We start from the raw sequence: 17,741 nt of genomic DNA, 5'->3' as shown, positions 1-17,741 counted from the left end.
TCACCTGTCTCTGCATTTCCCTCTGTGATAGTTCTTGTGAAACCCATCCCCCTTCCTGCCCCACCTTCCAGCTGCAATGTTGGAAGATCACCACATTGGGCATTGCCATTAGTGCTCCAGCTCATTCATATTTCTTCACCAAACAGAAACACAACTCATCAACAAGAGTAAGTGGCAGGCAAATGAGATACATCAGACATCTAAAAGCAGTTTGTTGTTCAAAAGTGGAACTAACTTTAATTTGTATGCGTACAATAGAATCAGGAAGAATAATACATAAATAGCATGCAACTGAACACATTTGTGCAAATAAATAATATCTCTGCAGTTCAACCAACTCCAACAGCATAACATTAGAGACAGAACATTTGGAAATGATACAGAAATTTCAGATACTAATGATTTAAAGAGGAGTACAGATTAAGATCGGGGAAACTGAACATGGTGTACACACTAAAATCCATTTCGCAATTGGAATGCCTCATTCAGGCAATTACATCTCTCTCCCTCAGTCTCAAATGGTCTTCTTCCCATTCGATTTTCTTTTACTCTCTGGGCCACCCCCAATAAGCAGTTCCCTTCCCTCCCCAGTTTAGCCTCATGCCTTCCTTTACACTGGTATGGAATGGTATCTTTCTAGTACGTTTGATTTTCGATGAACACACCGCACTGGTTTGTGACCAGGTCGGCCAGTTGAACCTCACAGAATATGAGTTGCCTGATTGTTCCATATTAACAGCCCAAATCAGGGAGCCCTGGCTGACAGATAAGAGGTGTGAGCATCAGAGATGCTGACACCCTGTCAACTATCTCTGAATGAGGCAGTGCTAAAGTTGAAGACAGTTCATTTGTAAATAAAAGTTGAATTGGAGATCGACACTGGCCTCCGTGTATTTAAAATACATCTCCAGCACTAGGTTTGAATATTATTGTTATCCTTTTGTTATCAAACATCTCTGTGTGCAGTGATCAGCAGGGTTATAACATGGAGATGTGGGAACAGGTTTGTTTAGATTCCCTAGTGTGGATACAGGCCCTTTGGCCCAACAAGTGCACACCAAACCTTGGAGCATCCCACCCAGACCCACGCCCCTGAACACTACGGGCAATTTAGCATTGCCAATCCACCTAGCGTGCACATCTTTGGACTGTGGGAGGAGACCGGAGCACCTGGTGGAAACCCACGCAGACACAGGGACAAGGTGCAAATTCCACACAGACAGTTGTCTGAGGCTGGAATTGAACCTGGGTCCCCAGTGCTGTGAGGCTGCAGTGCTAACCGCTGAGCCACCGTGCCGCCCCATATCGTGTTGCTTTTGCACAAACTTCGATGAAGAGGAAAATGCCACTGATAATGGGAACTGCAGATGCTGGAGAATCCAACATAAAGTGTGGAGCTGGATGAACACAGCAGGCCAAGCAGCATCTCAGGAGCACAAAAGCTGACATTTCGGGCCTAGACCCTTCATCAGAGAGGGGGATGGGAGAGGGAACTGGAATAAATAGGGAGGGGGGTGGTGCGGACCGAAGATGGAGAGAAAACAAGATAGGTAGAGAGGAGAGTACAGGTGAGGAGGTAGGGAGGGCATAGGTCAGTCCAGGGAAGACAGACAGGTCAAGGAGGCAGGATGAGGTGTGGCTTGAGGTGGGAGGAAGGGATGGGTGAGAGGAACAACATGTTAGGGAGGTGGAGACAGGCTGGGCTGGTTTTGGGATGCAGTCGGGGGAAGGGAACAGCTGGGCTGGTTTTGTGATGCAGTAGGGGGAGGGGAAGAACTGGGCTGGTTTTGGGATGCAGTTGGGGAAGGGGAGATTTTGAAGCTGGTGAAGTCCACATGGATACCATTGGGTTGCAGGGTCCCCAAGCGGATTATGAGTTGCTGTTCTTGCAACCTTCGGGTGGCATTATTGTGGCACTGCAGGAGGCCCATGATGGACATGTCGTCTAAGGAATGGGAGGGGGAGTTAAAATGGTTCGCGACTGGGAAGTGCAGTTGTTTGTTGCGAACCGAGTGGAGGTGTTCTGCAAAGCGGTCCCCAAGCCTCTGCTTGGTTTCCTCAATGTAGAGCGGGTCAGGAGTGAGGGGGCAGGTCACTGTGAGGGGGTCAGGACTGCAGGGGCAAGTCACTGTGAGCGGGTAAGGACGGAGAGGGCAAGTCCTTGTGATTGGGACAGGACTGCAGGGGCAAGTCGCTGTGAGCGGGTCAGGATGGAGGGGGCAATTCGCTGTGAGCATTTCACTCAGTCACTGCGTCCCATTTCACTCAGTCACTGCGTCCCATTTCACTCAGTCACTGCGTCCCATTTCACTCAGTCACTGCGTCCCATTTCACTCAGTCACTGCGTCCCATTTCACTCAGTCACTGCGTCCCATTTCACTCAGTCACTGCGTCCCATTTCACTCAGTCACTGCGTCCCATTTCACTCAGTCACTGCGTCCCATTTCACTCAGTCACTGCATCCCATTTCACTCAGTCACTGCATCCCATTTCACTCAGTCACTGCATCCATGCTGCATGGCCCATGCTATGTATAAATGTGGCATAAAATCCTTACTTGTATGTTCATTTCCTCTTGTAATAACATGTGGCATCAGTAGCATCCTTAATCACTTGCATTTCATCGGAAAGCCTGGTACAAACACCAGATAACATGACAGTCCGAACAGAACGCTTTTTCCAATGCTTTCAACATTTAGTCATGTGTGTCTCAGTGAATAAAAATCCTCCTCATTTTACCGCAATTAAATCTCATAATAAAGGGAGTATGTCTGAAAGTCGTCTCATCCGAAGGAAAACAGACTTGCTCCAGGAAAGCTGCTAAAATATATCAAGAAAAATACATATGAAATGATTCTAGAAATTTCTGCAACACAAAGATCAAAGGAAACAATAGTTTGATGAACACACTGTTAAGTGTTGCACTTACAAATCACATTTTGGAAAACAAACCACACTGATTTTCTACTTTATAAAAAAAAATTGTTCCAAGTCTTCATTATGCAGCAGAGAACTGAAAAGGTGTAGACTTTTAACCTGCATAGAAAGTATGTGCGGAAGTTAAAACAAACAAAAAAAGCCACTTCTGTCCTAAAAAGACAATATTATATTACAAAAAGGCAGGAAAGTTGGAGAATGCAGCATCATGCTTCCTGCAGAGATCAAGTTTTGTCTGTGTCGTAAAAAACAAAAGAACTGTGGGCACTGTAAATCAGCAACAAAAGCAGAACTTGCTGGAAAAGCTCAGCAGGTCTGGCAGCATCAGTGAAGAGTGAGATCTGAGGAAGGGTCACAGGACGCGAAACATTAACTCTGACATTGTCTACGTCATAGTGAGTTATGTCTATTGCTTCAGCAAAATCCAACCAACTCTGAATGAAAATCAATGCTTAAGAAATATCCAAAACATCCGCTGTCCCCGTTGTGGCTTCCTCTACATTGGGGAAACGATGCAGAGGCTTGGGGACCGCTTTTCAGAACACCTACGCTCACTTTGCAAGAAACAACTGCACCTCCCAGTCACTAACCATTTCAACTCCCCCTCCCATTCCCGAGAGGACATGTCCAACCTGGGCCTCCTGCAGTGCCATAATGACGCCACCCCAAGGTTGCAGGAACAGCAAATCATATTCTGCTTGGGAACCCTGCAGCCCAATGCTATCAGTGTGGATTTCACAAGCTTCCAAATCTCCTGTCCTGCCACTGCATCCCAAAACCAGCCCAGCTCGTCCCCGCCTCCCTAACCTATTCTTCCTCTCACCCATCACCCCTCCCACCTCATACCGCACCCCTATTTCCCCTCATCCCGCTCCCTTGACCTGTCCGGCCTCCCCAGACTGACCTATCCCCTCCCTGCCTCCCTACCCATACTCTCCTCTCCACCTATCTTCTCCTCCATCCATCTTCCATCCGCCTCCCCCTCTCTCCCTATTTATTTCAGAACCCGCACCCCCTCCCCATTTTCTGAAGAAGGTTCTCGGCCCGAAACGTCAGCTTTTGTGCACCTCAGATGCTGCTTGGCCTGCTGTCTTCATCCAGCTCCACACGTTGTTATCTCGCATTCTCCAGCATCTGCAGTTCCCATTATCTCTCCAAAACAAAGGCTGCTGTCTTTCAAAACCCAATCTCAGATTTTGAAGATAGTCCTGACCCTGAAAAAAATACCAAATATGTATAAAGAGGAAAATTGGAGGTGAAACCATTCAAAAAATTTTCATTGGCACAACAAATGTTCCAACTGTAAAAGCAGGTTAAGCACCTGTATATAAGGAAACTGTACTCAAACTTTAAACAGACACTTACAGCCAACAAATGTGAGAAATATCCATTTCTTGCTGGATTACCAATTTTGCTGTTGGGAAAATAGGCCTAGGCTTAGCAATGTACATTCAAACAAGATAGCACCCTCTCAGAACTCAACACTCACAGTTGTAGAGTTCTGTTTTCACAGGTTGGAGTATAATAGCATCAAGCACAATACACCAAATCTTCTTTGGTGCCTTTTCCTTCCATAAAACTGCTTTTAGTAGATGTGCACAGAATTCATTTTATACACATTGAACAGTTGCTAAGTTCAAGACGCCAGTTCCAGCACTTGGACTTGCATCTGCTTCATCATCAAAACAGAACAAAATAAAGACCCACTCCTTGTAAGTCACGTTTTCCATTTTTAGTGACAAGGTGAAGTGCGAGAACTGCTCACTTGATGTTAAAATCTCTTAAGTATGTACCTATATATTTCAATTCTGTGAAATATGTGGAATGAGTTCGAGAGAAGGATTAATTTTGTTGCGCTGGGAGAGAGCTGGGACAGTTAAAATAAGTTGAATGGCCTCCTCCCATGCTAAAAATGTCCATAACTGTTCTTGGCCCTGCTAAATTCAAGTGGCCATCCTTTCATTGTGACTGTGAGACGCAGCATGTTACGATAGATGGCAGAATGAAGAAATCCTTTGTTATTAATGAACTTTTCAGCACTCGGCATTCTTCTGAAGTCAAATGTTCGATATGTACCTGTTGCACTGACTTGGTTCCAAACAGTTATAATGTGGAGGTGCTGGTGTTGGACTAGGATAGACAAAGTCAGAAGTCACATGACATCAGGTTATAATCTGACAGGTTTATTTGAAATCACACAAGCTTTGGGAGTGCAGTCCCTTCATCAGGTGCGGTCAGGGAGGAAAACACACAGACACACAATTGATAAGCAGACAGATCAAAACATCATACAACTGGTGTGAGTGGAGTGTCAGATAATAAGTCTTCATCCAGGATGTTTGTTGGTTTGCAGATATTTTGTTGAAGAAACACACAACTTGTAGTTACAGTCAGTGTGGTATCTTATAAATTCTTGCTTTTGAAATAAAGGTTAAAACTCTAAGACAGATTCTGAACACAAGCCTCGAAACTACAAGTCAGAGTCTGACCTGAGATGTCACCTTTTGTACATTCCTGTTGCGTTGCCTGATTATCATGACAACACAGCACTGACATTGACTTTATAAACGCTTTACTTGCCTCTAACACTCTTGGTACCTGCATAGAGTTATTATCTGACACTCCACTCACGCCAATTCTATGATCATTTGATCTCTCTGCTGATAAGCTGTCTCTCTCTGTGGTCACCTCACTAACTGCACCTGATGAAGGGGCTGCACTCCAAAAGCTTGTGTGATTTCAAATGAACCTGTTGGACGACAAGCTGGTGTTATGTGACTTCTGACTTCAAACAGTTATAGAATGTGTTTTCAATCCTATCGTGACTTGACAATAAGTCAACTTCTTAAAATTTATAAAATGAGAATGTCAAGTGAAGTATGTCGAACCTTGAGCGCTTAAAAAAGGAAATATTACAACCATAGTCTAGTCAGACAGTAAAGACAGAAGGAATGATTTCATCGACTGTGTCTGACACCACACAATTAATCCCGCTGATGGAAGAAAGGTTGGCTGCGTTCTCTTTCTTCAGGAACATCCAGCTAATACCACCTTACTACTGCTTGTTTTATTCATCTGGTGATCCATTGAATTCCTTGCAGTCTTGGTCAAACCTTCATGTAATTTATTTAAATTTTCAATAAAATAAATTTAACTTCATATTCCACAATTTTAACATCTCCTTTCAAGGTTTGAACGGTTCACTTCGTACAGTGCACATCTTGTGTCAATAATTGGAGAACATGGTGGAAAAATCAAGATATATTGACAAGTAAACAAATGGCTAACTTCTGTTTCCTTGTCAGTAATGCCTTTTGAACAGAACATAAAGTTGCGCAACTATGTCGAGATAACAATTTCAAACTGGGAAGACCACTTTGTGGTCCCCACACCAATCTCTATTCACGACCTACTGATTGCATTACTCCGCCTTGGCAACAATGTAATATTACACTTGTCTCAGCACAACCTTGGCATCTTGTTTATCCCATGATGAACGTCCGACCACACATTCATGCAATCCCTAAAGCTGTCTCTTTACATCTTTTCAATCCTGCCAACCTGTCTCTTGTCTCGGCTCATTCGCAGTGAAACCTTCACCTGGAACTACTTCACTTCTGGACCTGACAATTCCAATGCATTCCCTGATGGAGACCCACATTTGTCCATTGAACACTTGAGGTCGTCTAAAACTCCACTGCCAGAGTCTCAACTTGAACCAATTCCTATTCTCTGTACTTTCCACCTGACTGATACCATTAACAGTAATTTTATTAAATTCTCATTTTTGTTTACAAATCGTTACTTGGCTATGCCTATCGCTATTTTGGTAATCTCCACCAGTCCAACCATACTTCAGGATAACTGCACTCGTCTAATTATGTCCTCTTGCCCACTCTTGATTTTAAACGGCCCACTACTAGTTGCCAAACATTGAATTGTGTCGGCTTCAAACCCAAGAAGAGACTTCCTACACCTTCAGCGAGCAAACTCACATCCAGAACCTCAACCCAAGCAACAAATCCTCTCAAAACTCGCTAACTTCCTACACCTCTTAGCCTCTGTACATTTCCTCTTTTAAGGCACTTTTTCAAACAATCCTCTTTCATCAAGCTCTTGATCATCTGAACTAACAACTTAATAAGGCTCAGTTGTATTCTGGGATCGTTAACACTCCAATCACACGCCTTCAAAGTTTCCCTCCATTAAAGAGATTTTATAAGTGGTTGAAGTCATTGCCAAGCAGAGGGGGACGAATTGGGGAGTTATTTCAAAGAGCTACGATATGCCAAACGACCTCCTTCCACACTGGCCAACTTTGATTGTACAAAAACAAAAATGATTTTCAGACTTGGGAAGATCCCTCAAAAATGTCACAAGTAACCAGCTTTTGGGCAGAGTCGAGCTGCTGAGATGATAGACCAGGATTTAGGGGTACCAGGAGTGATAATATGCTGAACACAATCAAATTTTGAGGTTGTAGAATGATGTGGTCTTCGGCATTTTTGACACTTGGACCATTTTCCTTCCTTTCCACAGAACAAGTCAAATAGTGGCAGCACAATGTTGCATGGCCACTCAAGCTTGCTCCACTGTCGATGATGATTGTGGCTGGTCTTCCACATCAATTAAACTTGGGCTCATATCTCATCCTCTTTTCAAAACATCGATCTATTCACGTGTAGTATCCCTCTCGCTAACTTAATGAGAATTCATTCCAATCAATGAACTCCTAACGCTGACCCACCCCAGGTCAAAAAATTCAGCTGAGATCAGGAACTGATCTCGCCTGTATGGCTGAGCTGGCTTTTAAAAAGTTTGCCGGTGAGACAGTCCCAGTGAGAAACATTCATTCAAAAAAAAAATTGCATGGATGGCTCTCCAATCCTAAACTCTATTCAAATTCAGTTGGCTTGTGATGCAGACTGATGCCCTGCAGAGAGGGCTCAATTGCCACACCAGTGAGCTGACCACAAAGGGTCTTCGCCTCAACCCCTCTACTTCCCTGAGGCATGGTGATCTTCAGGTTAAATCATAACCAGTTGTCTCTCTCTAAGGAGTCGCCAAATGGCGTGCTAAGACTTTACCTTGAACCCTGATAACATGGCAACAAGCAGATAACTCAGCTGATGTCACTGACTAATAGAATCCTCAACTATACTAATATTAATGATGTGATATCATCAGAAGGCATGCTCAACTAAGTTTTAATTTGCAAATTAAGTTAACAACCATTCAATCAATATTACTGAAGTACTCATATTACTGATCGTCTCGATACAACATTGTGGTTCCATCTGTTCATAAGTGAAGTGTAATGTAATTGCACTTACTGTGGTTTTATCAAAGTGATCCTGCAATGAGTCAATAAGCAGGTCACTCACAGGTTGCCAATCAGTGTGGACCCCCTCAGCTGTTATCACATGAGCCTCAAGATCATCCAGAACTTTCTGCAGTTCTTGAAGTTTCTCCAACACCTTTTCCACCTGTTTCTGCCAGTTGCTCGCACGGATTTTCAGTTGTTCCCAATTTTCCTTCACTTCTATTGACTGTTTGCGGACAGCTTTGGCAATTCTCTGGGCTCTCTCTTCCGGGACAGGTTCTGGAAATATGGAATGCAAATAATTTATCAACTATTCATGATTTTGATCGATAGATTTTCTTTCTAATCCCCTTTCCTTTAAAAGGTCTCTCTGGACTTTCTCCTGAAATTGGGAGAAATAGTATAAGACGAAAGATTTTGGTACAGGCACATCAATGATAAATTCTGTAATTAGCTGGCAGGTCGCGGAGCCATTAACAGAGAATCACAGAGAACCAATACAAAGCCAAATAAAATTCTGCAGATATTTGAAATTTGTCACTACCATGGAAACTTTAAAGAAGGAAAAGGATTAGTGACTAAATGGGTACAATTCTCAACAAAAGATTTGAAAAATCCTTTCAGGATATCTTTCATAGCTATGAGACAAACATCCAACACAAACCAACTTTCATCTTTCAGGACTGGCAAGTTAGAATGATAAACCCAAAGTCTACCCTGCATAGTTCGCTCTGGAACTCACCTCATGAGGTTGTTAAGAGATGTAGAGATAACAAAGTGCGCAGCTGGATGAACACAGCAGGCCAAGCAGCATCTGAGGAGCACAAAAGCTGACACGTTGGGCCGAGACCTTTCATCAGAAAAGGGGGAGGGGGAGAGAGTTCTGAAATAAATAGCGAGAGAGGGGGAGGCGGATCAAAGATGCATAGAGGAGAAGATAGGTGGAGAGGAGACAGACAAGTTAAAGAGGTGGGGATGGAGCCAGCAGAGGTGAGTGTAGGTGGGGAGGGAGGGAGGGGATAGGCCAGTCCGGGGAGGACGAACAGGTCTCCGGGGCGGGAAGAGGTTAGGAGGTAGGAAATGGGGGTGGGGTTTGAGGTGGCAGGATGGGATAGGTGGGCTGGTTTTGGGATGCGGGAGGGCGAGGGGTGATTTTGAAGCTTGTCAAGTCCACATTGATACCATGGAGTGCAGGGTTCCCAAGCGCAATATGAGGTGCTGCTCCTGCAACCTTCAGGTGGCATCGTTGTGGCACTGCAGGAGGCCCAGGATGGACATGTCACCTGAGGATTGGTAGGGAGAGTCGAAACAGTTCGCGACTGGGAGGTGCAGTTCTTTAGTGCAAACTGAGCACAGGTGAAGCGGTCCCCAAACCTCTGTTTGGTTTCCCCGATGTAGAGGGGGCCACAATGGCAACAGTGGATACAGTCTACCACATTAGCAGATGTGCAGGTAAACATCTGTTTGACGAGGAAATTCTTCCTGGGGCCTGGGATGGGGGTGAGGGGGGGGGGGGGTATCGGGACCAGTGAATTTTAAACGTTGTGATGACAACATTTATGGATATGCAGGGAAAAGTGCTGGGTGTAGGGAGTGCTAGAGGGGAGTGTGGAGCGGATAAGGGGGTCACCTAAGGGTGGTGGGAAAAATGTCTTTGGTGGTGGGGTCGGATTGCAGATGGCAGAAGGGTCGGAGGACGACGCATTGAATCCGGATGTTGGTGGGGTGGTACGTGAGGGCGAGGACGACACTGTTTTGGTAGTTATTATGGGGTGCGGGTGTGAGGGATGAGTTGTGGGAAACGCGGGTGACACGGTCGAGGGCGTTTTTGACCACTGAGGAGGGGCAAGTTCCGGTCCTTGAACAACCCTCAACAGTTTCTCTTTCAATTCCTCCCACTTCCTACAGACAAAGGGGGTGGCCAGGGTAGCCAAATGGGCCCAAGCTATGCCTGCCTCTTTGTAGGTTACATGGAACGCTCCCTCTTCCGTACCTACACTGGCCCTCAACCCCACCTCTTCCTCCGTTACATTGATGACTGTATCGGCACCGCCTCGTGTTCCCACAAGGGGCTCCAACAGTTCATCCGCTTCACCAACACCTTCCTCCCGAACTTGAAGTTTACCTGGACAATCTCTGATACCTCTCTCTCCTACCTGGACCACTCTACTTCCAACCACTGAGAAACAAATATCCATTTCAACTCCACCAATTCCCACAGCTACCAAGATTACACCTCCTCCCACCATATTCCTGCAACAATTCATCCCCTATTCCCCATTCCTTTGCCTCTGCATCTGCGCTCCCAGGATGAGGTATTCTATTCCAGTATATCTCAGATGTCCTCATTTTTCAAGGACCACAACTTGCCCCGCTCTGTGGTTGATAACGCCCTCAACCGTGTCTCCAGCATTTCCTGCAACAAATCCCTCTCACCCCACCCCGCAACAACAACCAAAACAAAGTCTCCCTCGTCCTAACGTACCACCCCACCAACCTCCGGATACAACGCATCATCCTTCGAAACTTTCAGATTCTCTGGGAGGCTACGGAGGAGGTGGCGGAGCCTTTGGCCTTGATCTTTGAATCCTCATTGTCTACAGGTTTAGTACCAGAAGGCTGGAGGGTTGCAAATGTTGTGCCCTTGTTCAAAGAGGGCAGTAGAGATGACCCAGGTAATTATAAACCCAGTGAGCCTTCCGTCTGTTGCAGGAAAAGTTTTGGAAAGGATTATACGAGATAGGATTTATAATCATCGAGCAAGCACCAATTTGATGGGAGATAGTCAACATGGATTTGTCAAGGGCAGGTCGTGTCTCACAAGCCTCATTGAGTAATTTTGGAAGGTGACCAAGCACGTGGATGAGGGTCGGGCAGTTGACGTGGTGGACATGGACTTCCGTAAAGCCTTCGATAAGGTTCCACATGGTAGGCTAATGGAGAAAACATGGTGACATGGGATTGAGGGAGATTTAGCAGGTTGGATTAGAAACTGGCTTTGGCTAAGGAGGCAACCAGTGGTGGTTGATAGAAAATATTCAGCCTGGAGTCTGGTTACTACTGATTTGTCTCAAGCATCCGTTTTGGGACCACTGCTGTTTGTCATTTTTATAAATGACTCGGACGGAGGCATTGGTAGATCGGTTAGTAAGTTTGCAGATGACATTCAAGTCGGTGGAGTGGTGGACAATGTGGAAGAATGTTGCAGGTGACAGGTAGACTTGGATGAACTGCAGAATTGGGCGGAAAGGTGGCAGATGGAGTTCAATGCGGATAAATGTGAGGTGATTCACTTTGGGATGAATAATAGGAAGGCAGAATATTCGGTCAATGGAAAGATTCTTGGTAGTGTTGCTGTGCAGAGGGTGTCCATCTATGTCGATCCCTGAAAATTGCCATCCAGGTTGATAGTGCTGTGAAGAAGGCTTGCGGTGTTTTAGGTTTTATTGGCAGTGGGATTGAGATCCAGAGCAACTGTCCAAAAAGCTGGTGCGGTCTCATTTGGAATATTGCGTACAGTTCTGGTCGCCCCATCACAGGAAGGACGTGGAAGCATTGGAAAAGGTGCAGAGGAGATGTTGCCTGGTCCGGAGCGAAGGTCTTCTGAAGAAAGGCTGAGGGACTTGGGTCTGTACTCATTGGAGAGAAGGTGGTTCAGAGGGGATTTAATAGAGACATACAAGATGATCAGTGGATGAGACAGGGTGGACAGTGTGGGTCTTTTTCCGAGGATGATGACGTCAGCTTGTATGAGGGGGCACAGCTAAACAGTGAGGGATGATAGATTTGAGATAGATATCAGAGGCAGGTTCTTTACTCAGAGTGGTAAGGATGTGGAACCCTCTGCCTGCCAATGCAGTTAGCTCAGCCACATTAGGGGCATTTCAACAGTCCTTGGATAAGCATATGGATGATAATGGGATCGTGTAGGGGGATGGGCTTAGATTAGTTCACTGGTCATTCCACATCATCGCAATGAGCAAAAAAGCACACCGTTGTCTCTACTTCCCAGGAGGCTAAGGCAATTCCGTGTGCCCACAAGGGCAACTTTCATTGATGTACCACAGAAAGCATCCTATCTGGATGCATATCACAGCACGGTTCCTCTAGCAAAACAATCCCTAATTATTATGGCTCCTGCCTTTCTTCTTCCAGGCAGAATTGGTTCTGCTTTGTCATAACTAATTTGGGAGAAAATCCACGCTCAGTCTAAGTTAATTCTTCCAACAATTCAGATACCATGGAATACTGAGCAATGAGTTGGTGTGTGAGAAAAAGAGAGAGAGAGAGAGAGACAAAGCCAGAGAGGTTGGGGGGGGTAGGGGAGGGAGACAGAGACAGAGAGAGAGAGCGCGAGAGAGAGAGAGAGAGCGCGAGAGAGCGCGAGAGAGCGCGAGAGAGCGCGAGAGAGCGCGAGAGAGCGCGAGAGAGCGCGAGAGAGCGCGAGAGAGCGCGCGAGAGAGAGAGCGAGAGAGAGAGCGAGAGAGAGAGCGAGAGAGAGAGCGAGAGAGAGAGCGAGAGAGAGAGCGAGAGCGAGAGCGAGAGAGAGAGAGAGATGGACGATGAGGGAGAGAGGGAGAGACAGACAGACAGAATAGGTGACAGAATGTGAGTGTGTGAGCGCCTGCATCAGACAGTGAGAGAGATGTTGCTGAGGTGGAGATAGTTGAGAGTGTCAATCACCAACAATCTCTCCTGGTCCACCCAGATCATCGCAATGGGCAAAAAAGCACACCAAATGTCTCTATTTCCCCAGCAGGCTAAGGTAATTTGGAGTGTCCGCAAGGTCAACTTTCATTCATGTACCAGAGAAAGCATCCTATCTGGATGCATGTCACAGCATGGTTTGGCAACAGCTCTTCCTCAGACCACAAGAAACTGCAGAGTCATGAACACAGCATAGTCCATCATGCAAACCAGCCTTCCATTCGTTGATTCCACCTCTACTTCCCGCTGCCTCGGGAAAGAAACTGACATAATCAAAGGCCCTTCTCACCCCACAATTACACTCTCTTCTCCCTTTTTCGGAAGGGAAGATGTAAAAAAAGTTTGTATACATGCGTGAAAAGATTCAAGAACAGCTTCTTCACCGCTGTTATTGGACATCTGAATTGGACACTGAAAAGCTTAAATCTAATTTTGATCTTGCTCTCTGTGCATCTTCTCTGCAGCTGTCACTATGTTCCGTTTCACGAATGCGCCTTGTATGATATCACCTCTCTATACTGCATGCAGAAGAAAACTTTTCACTGTACCTGGGCACATGTGACAATGATGACTCAAATCAAGATAATAAAATGTGAGGCTGGATGAACACAGCAGGCCAAGCAGCATCTCAGGAGCACAAAAGCTGACGTTTCGGGCCAAGACCCTTCATCAGAGATGCTGCTTGGCCTGCTGTGTTCATCCAGCCTCACATTTTATTATCTTGGATTCTCCAGCATCTGCAGCTCCCATTATCTCTGACTCAAATCAAATTGACTGCGTGCAAGAGAGAGGTGAGCATATGATTGTGCTCAAGAGTGCAAAGACAGTGCATGAAAGTGTGTGTGCGCGCATGACAGGATGTGTGTGCCAGTGACTGTGCTTGAGAGTGTGTGAAAGGGAGTTCGCACAAGAAGGGAGTGTTACAGCATGCATGAGGGAGTGAGTGTGTCTGTAAGTGTGAGTGAGCTTGACAGCAAGTGAATTTGCAAACCTAAGTGTGTGAGGGAGAGATTTGTGGTAGTGTGTGTGTACTTGAGAGGAAGAGCATTGGCAAAAGATCCTGCGACAGTGCATGCAAGTGTGCCACAGAATGTGTGCAAGACCGTGTACGACTGTGTGACGGTATGGAGTATGAATGAGTGAGAATGTGACAGAGTGTGTTCGTGAGAGACTGTGTTCCTGACTTTTTTTTTTGTGTGTGTAGTGTGTTTGTGCATGAGGGACAGAATATGCATGTGCAACATAGTGTGACTGTGAACCTCTGTTGGTGCCTGTGAGTGAAGTGATGGGGGAGAACAGGGAGAGGAGAGATAAAGACTGAGAGAGAGACAGAGAGAGAGAGACAGAGACAGAGACAGAGACAGAGAGACAGAGAGACAGAGAGACAGAGAGAGAGAGAGACAGAGAGAGAGAGAGACAGAGAGAGAGAGAGAGACAGAGACAGAGAGACAGAGAGAGACAGAGAGAGACAGAGAGAGACAGAGAGAGACAGAGAGAGACAGAGAGAGACAGAGAGAGCGCATGAGAGAGAGATGAGATGAGGAATTAGAAATGATGAGTGGTCAATACCTGGAGGAAAAAAAGAACAGTGTGTGAGTGTTAAGAGAAGCCGCTGGATGTAATATGGAGGCTGTTGTTTTATTGATTGTACTAAATGAAAAGCAAGTGTCACCTCTCAGTGTTCGGGGACAGGAGATGTGCATTAGAGAAGGAGATATAGTCAGCCTTGTCAGAGACAGCAGACAAGTTGCAAATGCATAGAAACTGACATGAAAGCTTTCTTGTCAATGTGTAAAGAGGTGAGACAAATATGACGATCAATATTGTACCTTTGCGCTCAGTAAAATCATAGAATCATGAATCAGAGAACCCTGACAGTGTGGAAACAGGTCGGTCAGCTCAACAGGTCCACACTGCTCCTCACAGCATCCCACCCAGACCCATCCACCTGTAACTCACCTAACCTACACATCACTGAACACCTTGGCAAATTTAGCATGGCCAATCCACCGACCTTGCACATCTTTTGACTGTGGGAGCAAACTCGAGCGCCCGGAGAAAACCCATGCAGGCACATGGAGAATGTGCAAACTCCACACAGAAAGTCACCAAAGGGTGGAATTGAGACAGTGGTGTTAACCAGAGCCACTGTGCTCTATATTATGCGAATTCAGCTGCAAGCATTTTTTTTTTAAGAAGGGAAACTTACCATCGTCACAGGATTAGAGTGGTTTCAATCTTCTGTCAGCTTTGAGAACCTTATCCATATCTGCCTTCACAAGGGCAAGGTGTTGGTAATGGTGTGAGACCGGTTAGTATGCAGCAGCTCGCCATGCAAAAAATTAACGGCACTTGCATTGCTTTTTTCCTAGGGGCATAACAGAAAGACAAGAACATAAAAAAATCCTGAAATCTTACTCCAATTTCAATCTCAAAGGGACCATCCGTTCCTCAAAAGTCATAACCAAACTGAACATGGGCCTCCTGCAGTGCCACAAATGATGCCACCCCAAAGTTGCAGGAACAGCAACTCATATTCCGCTTGGGAACCCTGCAGCACAATGGACATGGCTGACAGCTCTGTCAACCACGAATGCAAGGAATGCTCAGTTGAGGAAGAATGCAGACATTTCGGAATCCCTCCAGCAGAAGATGATATCATTAGAACAAATGGATCTGTCTGGACAGTCCTGTTTGTAGATTTTGGGAAGTAAGACTCTATTGTTTGTCATCAAGGATATGGTTGAGTGATCATATTCAGACTGAAGAGACCAAGAATGTGAGGCTGGAGAATGGGTGCAGAACCATGCTTCTCGGAATTCCTGTGCGTAGAGGCGTGATTCTCCACCCATAATGCAACCAACAAACAGATACAATTGGACCCCCACACACAAACCCATACAGATCAAAACCGGAAATGACAGTACTCATGGTAACAGACTGGACAGTGTCAATTCCAGACAGAGTAGAATAACATCGTTTCATTGGAGGCTGTACTGATGATGTCACCGATCATGGTGACGAAACGTCTGAATGAGAAGAAGCCAGCTCGGCGAGCAAGTTCACAACCTCAATCAGAGAACTGGCTGTTTTGAACTACCTTATTCAAGAGTTTCAGTTTTGATTTTGAATGTTAAATCTCGCTCCCACATAGGGATGGAGGATTACTGTTAACAGCTGCATTCTAACTAATTCATATCGAATCATTATTGTTTTGACCAGTCTTCGGGTCAGGCTCCCTCGGTGACTGAGTCTCCCAAATTGTTAAGTTCCCTCGTGAAAGACTCCCCTTCTTTACACACCCAACTAGATCCACCTCAGTTGGTACGAATTAAGCTGATTAAAAAGGATCTTTGTCTTGTGGATACCTTCCTATGTTTCAGAAGGAGTCAAGATAACTCAGGGTGACACGGTGACTCAATAGTTAGTAACGCTACCTCACAACACCAGGGACCCGAGTTCCATTCCAGCCTCAGATGACTGTCTGTGTGGAGTTTGCACATTCTCCCCTTGTCTGTGTGGGTTTCTGCTGGGTGCTCTGGTTTCCTCCCACAGTCCAGAGATGTGCAGGTTAGGTGGATTGGCAATGCTGAATTACCCACAGTGCCCACGGATGTGTAGGTTAGGTACATTAGCCATGGGAAATGCAGGCTGACAGGGATAGAGTAGGGGAATGGGGATGGGTCTAGGTGGGATGCTCTTTGGAGGGTTGCTGTGGGCTTGTTGAACTGAGTGGCCTGTTTCCACACTGGGGATTCTATAAAACTAGCTTCTCCTGAACTCGTGAGAGAGTGAGTTTTATCATTTGCGAAATGCAAGAAGTCACAAGGCACCACAAATATGCACAAGTTAGAAACAAGAAATTAGCTCAAAAACCATAAAAGTTAAGAGGGATACGGATACTTCAGCCTTTGGATTGTTTGTGAAGAATAGAAAGTGGGATGTTGTGGCCACTAAGTTGGGCGATCCCCGTAATGTTGATATGAATTCAGCAGTTAATTTTGAGATTCTTGTTGAAATTCTTTTGACCTTGTTTCCCTTTTGACATTGCCCAGGTTTGCAGAGCTCAGAGCAAGAGATTTTCTTTTCTTCTTACCTGCAGCATTGGGCGATGAAACGGCTGTCCCAGAGCCGTGACCTCCGCAACTCCTGAGACCACACGAGCACATTCGCCCAGGAATACACACGGACTGAGACGAAAGAACTATCGGGATAACAATACTCAGCGTGGTACTGGAAAAGACAGCATGTACAAACAGAAAACAGCTGTAAATAGTGTCAAGAGGTGAAATCAAGTGATAAAGCTAAATTCATGGCTCTTTGCTTGCGTGCTCATTGTATTCAGAACAAAATCAACAAATTAATAGCACATTTCTAGGTTGACGGGCATGATTTTATAGCTATTACAAAGACATGGTTACAAGGAGATCAACACTGGAGCTAAGTGCGCAGGGCTATACGACATTCCAACAAGACAGGCAGGAGGGAAAGTGACTGTTCGCAAAGAAATTAGTATGAGAGCAAGAAACGATCTTGGATCGGAAGATGTAGAATCCAATTTTATTTATTTGTTAATGGGAGGAGGACATCCCTAGCTACGCAGTGTTTATTGTCCATCCCTAATTGCCCAGGGGACAGTTCAAAGTCAATCATATTGCTGTGGGTCTGCAGTCACATGTGGGCCAGATCATGTAAGGGTGGCAGTTTGCTTCCCTAAAGCACATCAGTGAACCAGGTGAGTTTTTCTGACATTTGGCAATGAATTCATGGTCAT

At 45.5% G+C, this 17,741-nt stretch overlaps 1 long non-coding RNA gene across 2 annotated transcripts in view; it reads right to left on the bottom strand.

Moving 5' to 3' along the window:
* Positions 1–285: 285 nt before the first annotated feature.
* The window catches only part of LOC132207953 (uncharacterized), a 166,646-nt gene continuing 149,190 nt past the window's right edge, over positions 286–17,741 (bottom strand). For both annotated transcript variants that reach the window (XR_009444035.1, XR_009444036.1), the window contains 5 exons: positions 17,064–17,200; positions 15,177–15,335; positions 8,271–8,539; positions 4,005–4,151; positions 286–2,820 (listed from right to left, as the gene is read on the bottom strand). This is a non-coding gene — a long non-coding RNA (uncharacterized LOC132207953). The remainder of the gene's footprint in view (positions 2,821–4,004; positions 4,152–8,270; positions 8,540–15,176; positions 15,336–17,063; positions 17,201–17,741) is intronic.

The sequence above is a fragment of the Stegostoma tigrinum genome, unplaced genomic scaffold, assembly GCF_030684315.1.
Source record: "Stegostoma tigrinum isolate sSteTig4 unplaced genomic scaffold, sSteTig4.hap1 scaffold_230, whole genome shotgun sequence".
Classification (NCBI taxonomy): Eukaryota; Metazoa; Chordata; class Chondrichthyes; order Orectolobiformes; family Stegostomatidae; genus Stegostoma; species Stegostoma tigrinum.
The sequence above is the reverse complement of the archived record's forward strand: the minus strand, read 5'-3'. Positions and strand labels throughout refer to the sequence as shown.